We start from the raw sequence: 20150 nt of genomic DNA on the forward strand, positions 1-20150 counted from the left end.
ATAACCTTTATGTGTTTGAAAAGGCCCAATTGTCTACGCCTCAACTGTTAACCCTATATTCTTATAGCTACATTCACAACTGGTTAGCCGTATAAACACTACTGTCTCGTTTCACCTCAACGATTTTCTTAGTTTGCCAACATGAGTGTTAACGTTAAATATCACCAAAGCTGACTTGTGGTTGGACGCACTGAAAGTCAATACGCACCATAATAAGAATGAAAACTTCTAAGCTATAACCCGATAACGATTAGCCCTTTCACTGATCTAATTGCCACCATGATGCATTCCGTAGCTAATACCCGTTTACCATTAGGCTTTTCTCTGGTCTAAATGCCAATATGATCTTTTCTTCTATTATTATATCTAAACCTGATTGTGTGTAAATAACTTTCGGTTCGCTCTGAACCGTTAATGTCCCATCATTACAGACACGAAAATAAAAACCCACAATTTAGTTCACCTCAAGTCTCAATTATTTACTCTTTGGTTCACTAAGCCTATTGCGGATAATACTTGATTTACCCGATTGAGTCCAGGCCTAAGCTTCCTTCTTGAAATCTTTAGAGCAAGGATTATTCTATATACAGATGTAGTATAGCTTAAGGAATATATAAACAGCAATTTCAATTAATAATATTATAAAATATCCTTGGAATATCAAAATGAAACAGAGCTTTAAAGCTAGAAAAGTACTAAATGCATCGTAGTTACGAAACATATTTCCACATATTCACTTTATATTATGGAAAAAGTGAATATTAAGGTTCTGTAGGATTTCTTTACACATTAAAGCAAAGCGAACTGGTAAAGCAGCGCGCTAGTGTAACAACGGACGGACACACACAGACAAAAACATAGACTGCTTTTTAACTCTTTCCGTATTAATTTTGAATTGAGAAACAAGATTATCTTAAATATTAAAATAAATATATAATTAATATTTGATATTTTCTTTGTTAGTTGTTCGCCTTATTGAGCTTTACATCGTTTTAAAAAAGAACAATTAAACATTCTTGAAAGACTTGACTAATATTGACGTTTGAAATGAAGCATACGCCTGTTGCTTCGCCTTACTCAAATAGGTAGTATATAAAGGATTCGAATCGCAGCTGTAGATAAGAACATCGCAATTGCGTGAACCTTTGGAGGAAGACCCCGCCATTGGAAGGCTAGACGCTTCTCGTAACCCTAGCCGATCGCCGCGTACAAATATAAGTACCCTGGTAATGGTAAAACAGTCAACGTGGTCGTCCCCTAGCAAAAACGTTGAACTGACCGGTCCCAGGTGCCTATAAAGGCTTAAAATAGTGTAAACATATTCTTTACACTCATTTGCAAGTTTAGAATCATGTTGATTTTTAATAGAAAACCCCATATTGATGTTTTTACGTTGGTACGCCAAGATAACAAATGATATATTTTGATCGGTTATAATTACTAAACCTCTGATCTAAACTTACAGCTCACAACAATAATGGCCACTGAAACATTTTTGAAGGCAATTTTAGCGTGAGTCAAACCGTTTAATGAGCAACACTTTTCTAAAATTAAAATTCATAACTCAAAATTAAACCCAGTAATATAATAAACCAAACTAATATATAAATACAATTTTATTTATTTACTAAATATGGGCGAAGTTCTAATATGGCTTTTTTGTGAGTAAATTCTGACTTTTGACGTGTCAAGCACCAGCGAATGAATGTACCCGATTCCCAAATTTCTGAACCTTGGCCTCTCGGCATGAGAAGGGGTTAAAACCGATTCACCAAATAAAATATTAATTATTCTTCCTCAGTTGCTCGAGTTAACCACATGACGTCAATATGTTTATATCCTTTACACCTAGAGTAGGTTTTGAACACGTTTAAACCCTGGCGTTTCGGTTTATGCCCACTTTACGATAAGTTTAGATTTTAAACGTGTTTTTAAAGGCTTTCAATGCGCTGTTGTGTTTAGTTTTTATATGTTTAGCTATTACACCCATTGGAACTAGTTGGTGTTTAGTTTTCACACGTCAAGTCTAGGGGTTTAGATTTTCAACATGTTTAAATCAAATGGATGTGCTCAAAACCTAAACGTTGTTTTTTCTGTGTAGATACCAGAAATTTGGGTAAATTCCAAGTCAAACAATTTGTTCCAAGGGACCGAAATAGACCCGTTGATGTAAATAAAGATGTTAATAAAGCATCAATCGAAACGAAAGCTTATACGATACCTCACGGAACGTATGAAAGTATAGATACCGTACTCGAAGCAATGAAAATGGTTTTACCCGAATCGAAACGAAAATATTTCGATTTTGTGTATAATAAAACAGGAACAGTAACAAAAAAATGCGGGGTTGGAATTGTTGAAGAGAATACCCCATGGCATAAAATTACCGTAAATGAGGCTAAATATATGGATTATTTTTCAATTACATTTCCAAAAGATAATCCCGGATTAGGTTACATGTTAGGATTTGATAAGAGTCAAGTAGACACTCCGTTGAGGAACAATACGGAAAGTAAACATCTCGGAGATATAAATAGAGGTGTACAAACCTTATTCATTTATATGAGTCTCATATACCCCTAGGTAATAGGTGACTCTTAGGGTGGGCTTTTACGTACAATTCCAAGACCTGAAAACAGTCGAGATAATAAAATTCACGTGTTAACATTCAATCCAATTAATTATTATCCAGTACGTACACCCAATTTTAATTTAGTTGAGATAGATATAATGACAGATTCGGGAACGAAAATTCCATTTAAACTCGGAAAAACCGTTACGACTTTACATTTTAGAAGGATCCGTAATCACTGATAATGTCTGTACGGAATAGATATTATCATTATTATTTACAACAATCGGGCAAGGGCTATTGTTGGGCCAGTATTTCAAAGAGGAAATGGGTTAGGATCTATATTTAAGTGTTTAGTTCGCTTCATAACACCCATACTCAAACCAGCAGCAAAAGCTGTTGGACGAGAAGCGATAGGTGTCGGAAGTAGATGGTTCGGCGACATATCAACGGTAGCAGATCCTAAAAGCTCTTTCAAAAAGAATATTAAAATTGCGGGGTCTAATTTATTACATAAAGCGGGTGATAAAATAGGGGAAGCGCAATTTCGGAGTGGAAGACGTAAAAGAAGAAGAAGAACCAGTAAGCTAGGAAAGAGAAAAGTGAAAAGAATAAGGAAGAAGACTGATTTTTTAGCTTAAAGAAGAACCCTGAATATCAAAGGGGGGTATAAAAGTAGGGAATTTACACGAGTAATAATTAGTTTACGCTTAAACAGTGACAAATAAAGGTATTCAAAAATGGAAGGAATGATGTCAGAATTAGATTTTTTCGCTAAACCCGTCTCTAATTTGAATATTGTGGCCAGTAACGACATACAACTACAAACTGTTAATGCTATAACGGATGGTGGTCCATTGGAATTTTTTATTCCCGGAACACCTGATAGTTATATAGACACATCAAAAATTAAACTGTACGTTAAGGCTCAAATATTAGGATTTAACACAACTGATAATAAATGGGTAGAAATCGCGGGAAACGATAAACTCGGACCGGTTAATTTAACCTTATGGAGTTTATTTGATCAAATAGAAGTTATGTTTAAAGATACCCAGGTTCAAGTCGTGAATAGTTTAGCCCCATATATCGCTTATTTCGAAACAATGTTAAATTATGGGAAAGAAGCTAAAGACACGCAATTGGCATTAGAAATGTTTTACAAAGATACAAAACTATCAAATACCGATTCACACCATGCCGAGAATAACGGAATGAAATCTAGAAGAACTAGAACCGGAGCATCTAAAATATTTGAAATGATAGGGAGATTACACCTTGATGATGTAAGATGAACAAGTTCTTATTGAACAACGTTGATATAAAGTTTAAATTTATTAGATCAGCGGATACTTTTCCAATAATTTTCCAACCTCCTCCTCCTGCTGCTGCTCCGGCCCAAGGGAATGCTCTTCCTCCTGATCCAATTAGTAATTATAAAATCGTTATTAAATCAGCTTCTTTATTTGTACGGAAAAAATAAAACCAAACTCTGAAATTATGGTAGCGCATGCTATGGTTTTGGTAAAAACACCGTGTGTGTATCCCATTAATCAAACTGTGGCAAAGTATTTTAGTATCGAAACCGGGAACAGTGACACGATTAAAGAAAACTTATTTTTGGGTAGAATTCCTAATCGAATGATTATCGGATTCGTTAAAACATCAGCCTTTAATGGGCATTTATCTCAAAATCCATTTTATTTCGAACACCTAGATTTAAACTTTTTATCAGTTACAGTAGGGAATAAAAATTATCCAGATCAACCTTTCACACCGGATTATACTCTCGATCATTACTGTAGGGAATACGCTACCTTATTTACGGCTCTAGATATGTATGGGAAAAATAAAGGAAACTACATTAGTCTTTTTGATTATCCTAGAGGTAACACTCTATACGCTGTTGACTTTACTCCGGAAGAGCAGGCTAGTGCCGAGCATTGTTCTTTAGAAAAACACGGTAGTTTAAGGTTAACTATACGTTTTAAAAGACCTCTCACTTTTGCGGTAACAGCCATAGTATACGCCGAGTTTGAAAACGAGTTATTAATAACGAGGGATCGTAACGTTTTGTACAAACTAGAGTGAGAGTATGGACGAGTACGTTTATTTTCCAACTCGAAAAGATAATAATCTTCTCGTGACAGTTAGAAATAACAAAAGACACGTAACTATCGTTGGTAATTGTTGGGATTTTAAGGAAATTAGAAAAGTGTTGAAAGAAATATAAAATTAAACGTCTCCAACGAATTAGCGTCAAATGATCGCGTGAAAATCATGAAACAACAACAGTACAATCTCTCCGATAAACAAACTATCGAGATAGCCGAAGCTGGCGATGATCTAATTATTTCCATTTCCGATAATGCGAGAACGGAGTATATGGTTACAATTAGTAACAAAGTATATCAAAACTTATGGTTGCTGGTGGATTATATAAACTTGTTTTTCCAAGACGTCTTACCCCGCTTCCACAGTACCCTACCGGAAAATTTTCAAGTTGAAGGTTACGTATCTGGAACCGGAACAAAGTATATCGACATTCGACAATACGTATGCGAAAATTCGAATATTCATCGCTACGATTTACTGTGGATGGCTACGTGTAAAGGATTTTGTTTAAATAAAACCACGTGGAACCGATTGAAACAAATAAAACCGGAATTGGACCGGCAATTGGAAATAAAAGCCAATACCAAGGAATTATTCAGAACAATGATTTTGCGAGACATTACCGAAAATTTACTGGAAAACACCAACTGCTGCGGTAATCTTAATTGCCAAGGCGAAATCGAGCACCACGTATCCTGCACCTCAAATTCGAATACTGACTTGAATATCCTACAAGCGATATCGATGTTAAATAAGACGAACCTGAAGAATGAGTTTGAAAAACGATTTGGAGAGAAGAACGAAAATTTGGAACAATTATTTCTTATTATTACCGACAATGTAACGGAATTGAAAAGAGATGTTTTTTACAATTACGTTTGATAAATAAAAAGCTTATTCACAGATGGTTTTTTTCTTTATTAACCAATTACCTTCAAAGATGGTTAGTAAACGAATAGCGCGTAAAATCGAAAATATATATTACGATCCGCAACATCCCGGTAGTTTAGGTTCGGTGAGAAAATTACAAAAAGCTCTACCAAATGTATCAAAGGAAGATATCGAGCAATGGTATACGAAACATGAACCCAGAAGAAAAATATATCCTAGAAATCAAACGTACGTCACTAGTATGAAAGAGGTTTTCCAATGCGATTTAATCGATTTACCCCAATTATCCAAATACAATAACAAATATCGTTATATTCTAACCGTCATTGACGTCTTGTCGAGATACGCGTGGGCTTTACCGTTAAAAACAAAGGGGGCGAAAGAAATTATAAAAGCTCTCGGTACAATCTTTAAGCAACGTACACCTTCGAGGTTAAATTCCGACGAAGGAAGCGAGTTTAAAAACAAAATGTGCAAGCCTATCTTAAAAGTAAGGATATCCATTGGTACGCTAGTTATGGTAATTTAAAATGCGCCATGATAGAAAGATGGAATAGAACATTGAAAACGCGAATGTTTCGATTAATGACGAGAAATAAGAATTATAATTACACGAAACATTTACAAAAAATTGTAAATGGATATAACGCCACTGTTCATTCAACAATCGGTATAGCTCCGAAAAACGTAATTATAAATAACGAACATTTAATATGGAAATGATTATACTACAAGAAGAAACGTACAAGCAACAAGCCAAAATTACGAAAGGGTGATTTGGTGAGAATTACGTCCGACAAAGGCGCCTTTGGTAAAGGATACACTGGATATTGGACGAATGAAATTTTTGTCGTACATAAAGTACTACTACGTACTCCAACTGCTTACATAATAAAAGACGAAAACGACGAAATAATAAATAGATCATTCTACGAGCCGGAATTACAAAAAGTTGTTAAATGAACACGGAAGAATTAAACCTTTTTTTAAGCACAGATCCTCGAACGAGACCCTACTTCATAGGAGTGTTCCCGAAAGATATTTTACCCGACCCACCAGAACGGAAACCCTATTGTTTCGTAGTCAATTCGGAACCATCCTCAAACGAAGGATTGCATTGGTTAGGAGTCTATATCGATACTAACGATAACGGTTATTTCTTTTGCTCGTACGGTAAAGACCCTAGTTATTACGGTTTTAATCTATCAAGCTACGCTTCCAATTGGTATTACAATAATTGTCAAATACAACCGAATAGTTCATTTACATGCGGGGGACACGTTATTTTTGTTTTAACAAGTTTGTGTTACGGATATTCCTATAATGAAATAATACGAGAATTGTACGACGTGAAAGATAAACCTTACAACGACGTTATTATTATGTTAAATATGTGTTTACATTTATTGAATAAAGAGAAAAAATTAAATAAAATATTTTTTATTTTAAAAAATTTGGTACATTTTCATTTAGACCATTTTATCGGTGTTTTGACTTTTCGCAATTTCATTCCAGTAAGGAGACGTCTCGGGCGATAAGGATGACCGTCACCATCATCACCATCATCACCCTCCTCCGCTTCCGGTACACCTCTGGTATATCGTCGATGTCTCTTCGTTTTCGGAGTCGACGTGAGTTTAGGCCGTGGGAATGACTTCCTAATCGTCGAGGGCACCCTCGAGGGTGACCTCGGCGTTGACCTTGAGAGGGCCAGGGGGTCCCTTGAGGTGATTGTTGTTGCGAAGGAGGCTGTTGCAATACTGAAAACGGATTAGGTGTTACAAATTGCGGTGGTTGAACGGGTTGTTGTTGTTGTTGAACTTGGAAAACTGGTGGAATATTTGCAACGTTGACGTTAGGAGGTTCTATCAGGCTCTTCATAGTCAAATACTTTTGTAGAGTTATATTTGTACGCGGCGATCGGCTAGGGTTACGAGAAGCGTCTAGCCTTCCAATGGCGGGGTCTTCCTCCAAAGGTTCACGCAATTGCGATGTTCTTATCTACAGCTGCGATTCGAATCCTTTATATACTACCTATTTGAGTAAGGCGAAGCAACAGGCGTATGCTTCATTTCAAACGTCAATATTAGTCTTTCAAGAATGTTTAATTGTTCTTTTTTAAAACGATGTAAAGCTCAATAAGGCGAACAACTAACAAAGAAAATATCAAATATTAATTATATATTTATTTTAATATTTAAGATAATCTTGTTTCTCAATTCAAAATTAATACGGAAAGAGTTAAAAAGCAGTCTATGTTTTTGTCTGTGTGTGTCCGTCCGTTGTTACACTAGCGCGCTGCTTTACCAGTTCGCTTTGCTTTAATGTGTAAAGAAATCCTACAGAACCTTAATATTTACTTTTTCCATGTGGAAATATGTTTCGTAACTACGATGCATTTAGTACTTTTCTAGCTTTAAAGCTCTGTTTCATTTTGATATTCCAAGGATATTTTATAATATTATTAATTGAAATTGCTGTTTATATATTCCTTAAGCTATACTACATCTGTATATAGAATAATCCTTGCTCTAAAGATTTCAAGAAGGAAGCTTAGGCCTGGACTCAATCGGGTAAATCAAGTATTATCCGCAATAGGCTTAGTGAACCAAAGAGTAAATAATTGAGACTTGAGGTGAACTAAATTGTGGGTTTTTATTTTCGTGTCTGTAATGATGGGACATTAACGGTTCAGAGCGAACCGAAAGTTATTTACACACAATCAGGTTTAGATATAATAATAGAAGAAAAGATCATATTGGCATTTAGACCAGAGAAAAGCCTAATGGTAAACGGGTATTAGCTACGGAATGCATCATGGTGGCAATTAGATCAGTGAAAGGGCTAATCGTTATCGGGTTATAGCTTAGAAGTTTTCATTCTTATTATGGTGCGTATTGACTTTCAGTGCGTCCAACCACAAGTCAGCTTTGGTGATATTTAACGTTAACACTCATGTTGGCAAACTAAGAAAATCGTTGAGGTGAAACGAGACAGTAGTGTTTATACGGCTAACCAGTTGTGAATGTAGCTATAAGAATATAGGGTTAACAGTTGAGGCGTAGACAATTGGGCCTTTTCAAACACATAAAGGTTATATCTCTCCAAAATCTATACATTTCATTTCCTGTTTTTTCCCATTTACTAATTAAATGTGTCCAAGACGTATCTTTATTGGATGTAAATTTCGTCTGCTTTACTGTATATTCGCTATGCTTGGAATACTAGCCAACATGTTAATGAGTGCTATTTCAAAAGTTCGTTGTTCATCGGATTTCCCACCCACCTTGGCAACCTTTTCAAGTAGAAACACCCATATATATTATATATATCATCTTTCGGCCTCTTGCAAAACCACAACACACCTTTTTTAGCGGTGAAGAACATGGTCACCGTGAGCGCTCTATCAGAAAAGTTCAAACGATTACAAAAGAATAGACATAAAATTTTAACATTTTAATATACTTTGATGTGACGCTCCAAATTTGCAGCTGAACGTTGCTGTGTTCTAGTTATTTTTTGGCAAATCTTACATTTCACAGATATATACTTGGATTTAACTCCAGTAATTGTGAATTCGTGACCCAAGTACTCATAGTGGTCTTGAATATTTCTAATACCGATGCCTCGTTCGCTAAATTTCTCGGCAAAGCTCCTTACAATTTTTGTTTGCAAATTGCAATCCTTTGAGGCCAGGTCTGAAGTTGTTTCTTCTATTGATGAAGAAGTGTTGGGGTTGATGGACACGATTGTGAAACTCCCACTGACTCTTCCAACGATGAATTAGAAGACATTTCTAATTTCAAACATACACATTATAAAATTATCTAAATTAAATAGAAGTGAGACTTACCAAGCCAAAGGTTTAAGGTAAAATGTCACTCCACACAAAATAAAAATTTGACTATTTAAACTTCACCACAAAATGAAAATATCCAACGAATTAAAACTGGGCACAGATTCAATATATCCGATTAACTATCGCTTCAAACTAAATAAAAACCGAGAAATTATGGCCGCACACTCAAGAGATGTTGATGTCCGAAAAGAAGTCCAAACCAACTAAAAATCAGATCATATCCGGTCGAAGGCTTACACGTTTATGAAAATTTTATAGAAAAGTGTCTAAAACTTTATGGAATACTTTCTATTTTAAAGAACATTGAGAGTAAGAAAATTACCTAAATAGAAAGATGAAAACCTCTTCGTGCGATTTTTTGAGTTACATGGATTCACGATGAATAGGGAAAGGCGCATTGGCGTAATTACAGGGGAGTAGAGCCCTCAACTGCGGGCGGGCCCGTTGCTTTTGGGGGCCCTTTCGAAATTTTTTCCATATATTTTTGAGATTACAATGTAATTATTTATAATCCTAGCTGAATGACGCTTTAAATGCAGTATTAGTGATATCTCATTTGCTCAGATCAAATTATCGCGGAGCTCGCTCAGTAAAGTTTCATCTTTAATTCTAAAACGGAGGTGTAGGGTCAATTTCAACTAATGGGTTAGTTGGGTGTTAATTAAAGTTAATCCAAGTGGTCGTTTTAGAGGAAGGTTCTTTGTGGGAGAGCTGTGGCCATCGTGATCCGGACTGAAGCAAATCGCGATTGTGTTGGGTATAACTAGCTTACTAAAATAATTATTATCTCCAATGATAACATTAAAAAACTTTATTTAAAGTGGAGAACTTCTAGGCGAGTAAAATACCAGAACTTCTAAGCGAGTAAAATACCAGAACTTCTAAGCGAGTAAAATACCAGAACTTCTAAGCGAGTAAAATACCAGAACTTCTAAGCGAGTAAAATACCAGAACTTCTAAGCGAGTAAAATACCAGAACTTCTAAGCGAGTAAAATACCAGAACTTCTAAGCGAGTAAAATACCAGAACTTCTAAGCGAGTAAAATACCAGAACTTCTAAGCGAGTAAAATACCAGGTATAAATTTAATTTCAGAAGTAGAAATGGAGAACAGAGTAAATTGTGCGCACGTCAAAGTCCCGGACGGCGGGTTATAGCGACAGAGGTAAAAAGGAATTACGTATTTTTCGCCGTCCCCGTCAGCAACGTTTGTTACATGTTGGAGGGAGGGGCTCTATACTGGGCTATGAGTCGGACTGAAGTGAATACTAACCGTTCTCCATTCCTACTTTTAAAATTAAATCTATCCCTGAAAATACTAAAAGGTGGGGAGGCTAGAGCTATTGGAGCGCGCGGTTTAGACATAGATAATAATCTATAGATTATTATCTATGGTTTAGAGTTTGGAAGCGTTCTGAAGAAAGTTCTTTTTAGTAGCTATTCAATTTGATACGTCGCCAAGCGTTTTCGGTGGTTTCCCTTCTTTTAGGTATAAATGGGAGAAGTAGGATTTTGGTCGCCAGGTCACTAGGCGACTTCTTTATGGAAATCTTTTCGGGGTTAGTTACCTCTCGACATGGGCTTGGCTCTCCTGATAGTATCTGAATACGATACTAGAGTTTTTGGGGAAACGCGTTAGGCGTCAGGCTTACAACAATACTTATTCCCTCATTTGAGTCATTTCTTGTTTTTATCCTGCTTCATTCGATCGGACATTACCTAATTTTTACTCGGATTCGATTTTATTCGAACATCTTGTGTTGCGGCCATAATTACTGGGATTTTTATTTGGTTGTGATTGTTAATCGAATATATTGATTCTGTGCGCAGTTTTAATTAGACGGATATTTTCATTTTGTGGTGAGATTGAAACAGCAAGGCCCTCACAAGTCCTATAATTCCTATAAAATCCTATATTTTTAAAACTGTCCTATAAAATCCTATCATTTTGAAATTTGGGCGAACTTTAACCAACCAATCGGTTAAACCAGGACTCGGGTCTAAAAAATATCATAAAATGGGGATGGAGGGTATATATTTGAACATTTTGCTTAATTACTCGGCCTCTGTTTGCAGTACTGGTTCTTTAAAAAAATTTAAATTAATATTTTAGTGTCCTATATAATCCTGTAATTCTGGGAAACCGTCCTATATTTTCATGAAAAAAATTTCTATAATTTCTATGAATATTTTCGAAATTCGGCTGGGGCCCTGAAATTGTCGATTTTTTTGTGTGCAGTTCTAATTATTCTGACATTTCCCTTTTGTGCGGAGTGATTATTTATTCGGTTAAATTGTGTTATCTATGCTTCCTGAGAAGCTATCTCCTGGCCTCGCTTAGGATCCTGTTGGCTGAAAAATGATGGCTGCAGAACTAGGCTTCACCCGAAAGCGGATTTAATGAGTAGCCCCTCGATTCAAAGTAACCTTTAAACCCAATCTCTAAACTTGGAAGTCTTCAATCGTAGCGTGGCAGCGTTGACCTTGAGACTTAATTTCGTTCGATGTATGCCGCGTTTTTTCGTCTCAAATTTTAAATGTTAACATTGATATTTCCTAGTTAATGCATCTTAAATAATTACAAGTTTAAAGATTAATTCTAAATTAATTATAAAAAAAATTTTACCAGCAAATAAATAGATATTAAACACTTTTAGATTTGAAATTAAAATAAGCTTAAGATATATATAAAGATAACAAATTATACCTAACTTCTAGATGGCCCGTAAATTATTATCTTATTCTTTAACAATTGTAAGCTTATATTGGAAAATTTTATACGAAGGAACATAAACTAAAATCCCGGTAAACCTTTGGGGAATTCTTCCGATACGTTTTTGTCTAACCATTTCTGTGTTGAAAAAACCCCTTCCGTGTATTATTATTATTCATAGGAAAACAAGTAACGAAGATAATTGCGTACTAGCTGAGTGTGTTTGGGTGGTAGTATAAGAGGTGACTGAATACCAGTTGCTCGCACATACACACCCACTAACCCACACACATAGCGCCGATATCATCACGTAGGTAAAAAGAGGAAAACCAAAGCATTTTCAAATTATTTTCAAACTGAGTTTATTCTCTCTTTGTCGTTATACCGTCACACACGAATTTTGTTCTTATAACGAGTCATATTTTTTAAAATTAATTTTCAAATGGCTTCACTCGGATTTTTGTTGATTTTAATCATTTTGTGCGCAGTTTTGTTTTATTAATTGGATATTTTCATTTCGTGCGGTTTTTTGGAATTTTTTCATTTGGTGCTCACTTAAAGTTTGAACTTTATAATTTTTTTTTTGTATTTTTCGTATTTTTGTTGATTTTGTGTGCATTTTATTTTTATTCGTGTTTCGTGGTAATTTTCAATTTTTGATTGCGCGTCCAATTACTTTCGAATGGCTTCACTCGGAACCCAGCCCCTGACTCGTGATTTAATTGTTGAGGGGACATTTTCCCTAACATTTATTAACGGCGACTATGGTTCTTGCAATATACAAGAACATTTTAAATACATTGGTCATATACCTTTGGAGAACGGTTCGAGGTCGAAGAAAGTGAGGGCACGATGTAATCTTGGTTCCCAAGTAATAAGTACTTGTCATACCTCGGCTACCAACTTGGAGCGTCATGCTAAGGTTAGTTTTTGTTTTTTCCACAGTAATATAATGAAATATTAATTATAAAGTGTCTTCCAAAAACGATTGATTACCTCTTTCCAATGGAGCACACTCGTGATAAATCTTTTATCGAAACTTTTTTTAGACTTGCCATGGTACAATGTTTAATTATAAACGTACCAAAAGAACTTCCGCCCAAGAAAAGAAGGAAAAAGTTACAAACATGGGCGAATCCCCAATGAAACGTTCGTCAAGAACAAATAGAAAGTATCGCATGGGCAAATCCCCAATGAAACGTTCGTCAAGAACAAATAGAAAGTATCGCAAAGCGGTGGTAAAAGTGATTGCAACCGACCACGCTACATTTTTAACTGTCGAAAAGGTTAGTTTTTGTATTTTGCACAGTAATATAATGAAATATTACTGATAAAGTGTCTTCCAAAAACGATTGATTACCTCTTTCCAATGGAGCACACTCGTGATAAATCTTTTATCGAAACTTTTTTTAGACTCGCCATGGTACAATGTTTAATTATAAACGTACCATAAGAACTTCCGCCCAAGAAAAGAAGGAAAAAGTTACAAACATGGGCGAACCCCAAATGAAACGTTCGTCAAGAACAAATTGAAAGTATCGCAAAGGGGTTGTAAAAATGATTGCAAACGACAACGCACCATTTTTAAATGTCGAAAAAGGTGGCTTCAGGGAAGTTTGCGCAACGCTGAGCCCAAAGCATTTCGACATTTCGCGAAGGACATTGGCTCGAGATTTAGACAGGGAGTCCTCGCGTCTGAGACCATTTTCAAATGTAACTTCTTGATTTATGCAAAGTCTCGGGCTTTTCCGAGAAAATGCAATGGAATTTGTAATCACGTGTTATTATTAGTAGAAATTGTTAGGAAGCATCGGTGAAAAACAAATTCACCAAACTCTCGATATCTGCAGTAGTAGGGCTCGGGAATCGGTTCTCGGTGTTAGATGCCAATTCATTGACGAGAGGTGGATGTTCAGAAACGTCTTGGTTGGGTTTTCCCATTTTCCTGGTCAGCATGACGGAGAGGCCATTCGCGAGAAGCTAAATGAAATTATGGAACAGGCGGGAATAGATAGCGTGAAGGTAAGAAATCATTCTCGAAAATTTTACTTCGTTTTATTTTTTGAATCTTTAGATTTACTCCGTCTGTGCTGACAACGCCGGAAACATAACTCGGGTCTTAAATATGGATGCCATATTTGACGATAATTGGCCAAATGACCTGAGTACGGTCTATGCCGAAGATGTGCCTTCGGAAAGCGAAGGCGAGCTTCCTCAACTTCGCGAAGGTCATTATCTTATTATTTCGTATTATAAGTTTGAAAATAAACTGGTGAAATTATAGACTGGAACCAAATGGAGGCAATATTCTTGGATGGAATTCGGAGGAACTAGGCTGACTCCGAGGAGCTGCATGGAGACATTGAGGAAACCAGTACCGTAATGGCCTCATTTAGAAAGAGATGCGTTGCGCATAGCCTCCAGCTGGTGGTGAACGGAGGCATAAAAAAGTGCCCAAGAACTGAAAAAATTCTTAAAAAGATAAACAAATGGATATCGTTCCTTCGTCTATCTCCCAAATGGACAAGCGTTATGAAATATTATTCTCCTGGTCGCAAAGATCTGGTTCAAGCTGATGGAATTAGATGGGATTAGATTTTTATGGTGACCGAACGCCTAACTCAGGTTTTAACCCAATGGGTTTAATACGCTTGTTTGTAGGCCCTACGAAACTTTGCCGACTTTTGATTCGTTTTAATATTTAAATACAGCCTGGAATGATTGAGGCACTAGCAAAAACAATTGAATTAGCGAAGGCGGACAAAAGAACCGGCGCAAGTTTGAAAAAGGTTAAAACGCCTCGAGAAAATGATGTCCACATTTTAAAAGAACTGCTCGAAATCTTGCGCCCCTTCAAAATATCGTCGGAAATGTTCCAACAACAAGCTCCAGTAGCCTCTAAAATGATTCCGACCCTTATGCGGATATTCGAGGAGTTAAGAGGGACCAGAAGCCCATATCTTTCTAAGTTAAGATGTTCCTTAATGGAGCTTATGGCGGAGCTGTTCAAGGAAGAATTAAACGATGAGGATTACGTCATCGCATCTCTTTTGGATCCCACAATCAAGGCTGCTTTATTCGATGGTAAAGAACTTCTTTACATATACTACAAGCACCAAAGCGATCCGGCGGTGCTGTATACTTTTGTAACTTTTCGTCCCGCTTTCATATGATATGACGGCATAAAAACTCAACGACCATTAAAGCAAGTCTCGGCTCCAGCGATGCCCCTTAGATATCTTCCCTGCTTATCAGAAATTTTTTTCTCTGTACAGACGCGAACCTTACGGTTAATGTATGAACTACACCTATCAAAGTCTAATGTTTTAAGTTGAGAAATGAACATTATTATAGTGCTAAACGTTTAAAGAACTATTTTAGAATGATATAAATAATATTTTTTATATTATCATTAAATGAATTTTGTGCAATTTGGAACATATAGATGGCGCTCTAAAAGTAATATTTACTATTGACCTTGAGAAGATACAGGGGTCTTGGGGGTTTTTTTGTTGTGATGAAGGAGGCCTGAATTTACCAAATTTGGGAGAGGAAATTCCTCAAAAACGTCCCGGTATACAATGCAGTAAAAGATATACATTTTGGAAATATTATATCCGAAGGGATGGGCAAAACCTTTTCATGATAATATTTTAGTCGACTTTAGTATGAATTATTAAAATAAACCAAGATTAATTATAATTTTAACGATTTTATATTTTAAACAATTTAATCAACAAGCATTTATGTAAAATCGCTAGCATTATTACATAGTAGTGACTTACACCTCGGAAATAATCCTTTTTCTAAATATCTGTTTTTAATTTCGACAAATCGAGCTTACCCCGCCCTACTGATATTTGTCTGAATGGGCATTTTTGATGTCAGACGGTCGAAACACCAAACGATCGCTTTAGAGCTTTGTCTCTGCCTGTATTTAGACTTCTGTCAGTTTCGGTGAATACCGGCCGAGATAAGTAAATTTTTGAAATTGATTACCAGTAAAATAATTTATTTCAACGGAAAACGGTAATGGAACGTTGATTTTTCTTAGGCATGCATTCAAGTTTCAATTAAAAAGAAAAATAAATATCTGATCCTTCAGACAAGTGACACCCTCAGTCGAATCGATACTTTTTACCTCTCCGAGTGACGATGACGTCACGGAGAGGTATTACACTGGACAAGTGGGTGTGTCTGTCTGTGTGTCTGTCTGTCACACCCCACGTGACCGCGTTCGCAGTTTACAAATGGGAGCAAACAAATACCCGATTTCCGGAACGCGTTCGCGGTTCACGGAAATTTGGCCATTCATCTGCCAACACCAGTCTTTACTAACTGGCTTCTAAGGACCACAATCTGCTAGTCTTTGCCCATCCCACATGGACACTAGCCTGTACTTGCTGGTTCGTAAGCACCACCATCTTCTGTTCTTCGTCAATCCCACATTGACACCAGCTTCTATGCACCACCATCTTCAGGTCTTTGTCCATTCCGGCTTCTTCTCCATCGTTATCGTTTGGTTTTAAGATATACGCGGCGATCGGCTAGGGTTACGAGAAACGTCTAGCCTCCCAATGGCAGGGCTTCCACCATCGGTTCACGCGAATGCGTTTTTATCTATTATTACAATGGAAACGAATCGTATATATACCCCAAAATTTGAAGAAAGCGGGCAAGAGGGGTACCCTTCACTTAAAACGTCAATATTAGCAAAGTTTCGAAAGATAATAGGAACAACTTTATTTTAAACGATTTATCCATTTTTAAAGTTATTTACTGGCGATTAAAATAATTAATATCATTTATATTTAATTAATGTTTTAAGATAAACTTATTTCTCTGTAATGACACAAGTGAGAGTTTATATTGAACGAGTAATGAAGATTGCATCCGAATCGAAACACTACACGCATATCAAAGTTAATATAAAGCGAGTAGGATGATAAGATCTCTTACAAAGCGATAACATTTCCTTTTTGCAGAATATTAAATGGAAATATTTTAAATATTTTTTTGCATTACGATTCTTTAAGTACTTGTGTAGCTATTAAGCTCTGTTTCATCTTAATATTCCAAGAACATCTTTTGATATTAACATTTCAAATTTGGTGTTTACTTTTTAATTCAGCTTTACTACATTTACATATAGCGTAAACGCATTTTTTATATTCATTAGATAATATGGATGGTAATTCTTCATCTATCCACGAGTGTTGAAACGATTGGGTCTGTGAAATAAGATACCCTAGACGTAAACTAGTAATGACCTTGTTTCGCGTCCTCTTATAGGAGGTGTTAACGGTTCAGAGTGAGCCGAAAGTTAAATACACCCTTCAGTGATATATTTTAGGTGCTCATTAGAACTATTGAGGATACAAAGGAAATTGTTAAACGCTTAAGCCTTTGCTAAAGACCTTAGCAATATTTCGCCAATTTGAACTATGTATTTCCGGGTTTTCTCATTGGCTGGTGGACCTGTGTTTAGAAAGTAAACTCGTCTCGGCTCGGAGAGGTTCATATTGGTTTCCCAACTTGTTAGGTCTTGATTCTAATCAAGACATTTTTGATTAATATCTGTTCCTTCAGTCTTCATTTTAATTAAGAATGTAAAGAAACTGTTTTACATTTTCAAACTCTGCACTAAGCAGAAACATATATAAAGGGGAGCATAACTTAGCTCAATCAGACATTTATTTGTAATAATACTTCAAAAAAACGTAAATCAATAAAAGTTTGTATTCTTATTGTAATTAACATAATACAATTTTTACCAATCATTTATTGAAACGCGAGACGCCCCCCTAAAAATTCCAGAAATAGGACCAAATTGACAATTTTACAAAATTTTTAAAAATGCTGATTTATGTCCGTTTAACATTTAGCTCAAAATTGTCATAAGCCCAATATGAAATTCGGATATCCTCAAAACTTCATAAAAACGATCCGAGATTGTCAATTTCAAATTTTTTGTTGCATAAACTAACGTCAGTTTGATATTAAGCTTAAAACCTTAAACAAAATATAGTCAGGGCTACCCTAAAAGTTCACAAAGATGATTCAAGATTGTTAATACGCCTAAAAAGTGCCATCTTCAAAATATGTAGCCGGGGAAAAGAGAGCGTGATAGAGTGGGCTATGCTAGTGGTTGGAAGTCGCGGGGGTTGGGACAGGGATAAGGGAGTTGAGATGGATTGGAAATGATGATGGGCGACCTGCGGCACCGTATCTCTCCCCTTATACCTCGCGCACGCCCCTACCCTTCACTAGGCGATTGCTAAGTGCTGCCACGGAGCGCCATTTTATTTGTATGAGAACTAGCTTCTATATTGAAGATAGAGGGAGCGCCCTTTACAATTTCGTCCAGTACGACCCTACCTAACCGCTGAGAACGCTGAGAGGACTATGTTGCCGTAGGTGGGGGTACACAGGCAACGCTAAAGGTATGGGGGTTTCTACTCCATTCCTCTCTCCTTCAAGGTTGGGACTCCAGGCATAGGGAACTCCATCACGCACTCGACAACGCAAAGCAACTCGCGCCAGCGTGGGAAATAAGGCGGTGACACAGGGCAAATGACCTGTTTAAAAATTGTCTGGTCCAGTTCAAAAATTAAATCGGAGGGGGGGTCAGTGGTCCACGAGACTACTAAGAAAGTTCAAGGGTTATCAGACTCCACACATTAAAATTCCAATATTTTAATTATTCACTTCTTTAGTTTAGCAGACGACGTGCTCTGGTCAATGGTCACGGACCAGTTTATTTATTCCAAGTCAGGAAAGTCGCTGGCCTAATGTCCAGTTTAAAAAATGCTTATTTGGTCACGGACCAGAAACCTCACGTAAACGCGACGCGAATGACGAAAACTACGTATTTTCCTCCTTTTACGTCCCCCTTGTATTTTGAAAGTGGGACTGGTACTATGGCGCGCGAATACTTAGTCATCTTATACCTTCTCCCTAGTAAACTAGATATCGCTTCTTTTGTAAAACTTTATATAACTAAAACCATGAGTTTATAACATATGTTCCATAACATGCTTCATACAACTTTTGGAAAACAAATTTCCCTGAAATTTCCAGGCTTTTCCCCATATACTTCCCTGAGTTTTCCAGGTTTTTCCCGTATATGGAGTATCCTATGGAGCAAATGTTAACGAAGGAGGGAAGAAACAAATAGGACTATTACATAATCAAAGGATATCCCCGTATCTCTAATATAACCAGAGTTACGAGCTTCCAAAGTTTAGTGTAATGTTAATCCTATGGAGGAGGCAAAGTACCTACAAGCACCCGGGGAAGTACCTACAAGCACCCGGGGAAGTACCTACAAGCACCCGGGGAAGTACCTACAAGCACCCGGGGCAAGTACCTACAAGCACCCGGGGCAAGTACCTACAAGCACCCGGGGCAAGTACCTACAAGCACCCGGGGCAAGTACCTACAAGCACCCGGGGCAAGTACCTACAAGCACCCGGGAGCCCCCCGGGGCAAGTACCTGCAAGCACCCAGAGGCATCCGTGGCAAGTACCTACAAGCACCCACAAGTACCTACAAGTACCCACAAGTACCTTCAAGCACCCACAAGTACCCACAAGTACCTACAAACTCATACAAGTACCCGGGGCAAGTACCCACAAGCACCAACAAGTACCCGGGGAAAGTACCCACAAATACCTTCAAACACCCACAAGTACCCACAAGCACCCACAAGTACCCACAAGTACCTACAAACTCATAAAAGTACCTACAAGCACCAACAAGCACCCACAAGTACCCACAAGAACCCACATGTACCTACAAGCACCCACAAGTAGCTACAAGAACCCACATGTACCTACAAGAACCCACATGTACCTACAAGAACCCACATGTACCTACAAGCACCCACAAGTACCTACAAGCACCCACAAGTACCTACAAGCACCCACAAGTACCTACAAGCACCCACAAGAACCCACAAGTACCCACAAGAACCCACAAGTAACTACAAGAACCCACAAT

This window comes from Phalangium opilio, unplaced genomic scaffold (genome assembly GCF_054372755.1).
Source record: "Phalangium opilio isolate 3A_F unplaced genomic scaffold, DU_Popi_V2 ptg000009l_1, whole genome shotgun sequence".
Lineage (NCBI taxonomy): Eukaryota > Metazoa > Arthropoda > Arachnida > Opiliones > Phalangiidae > Phalangium > Phalangium opilio.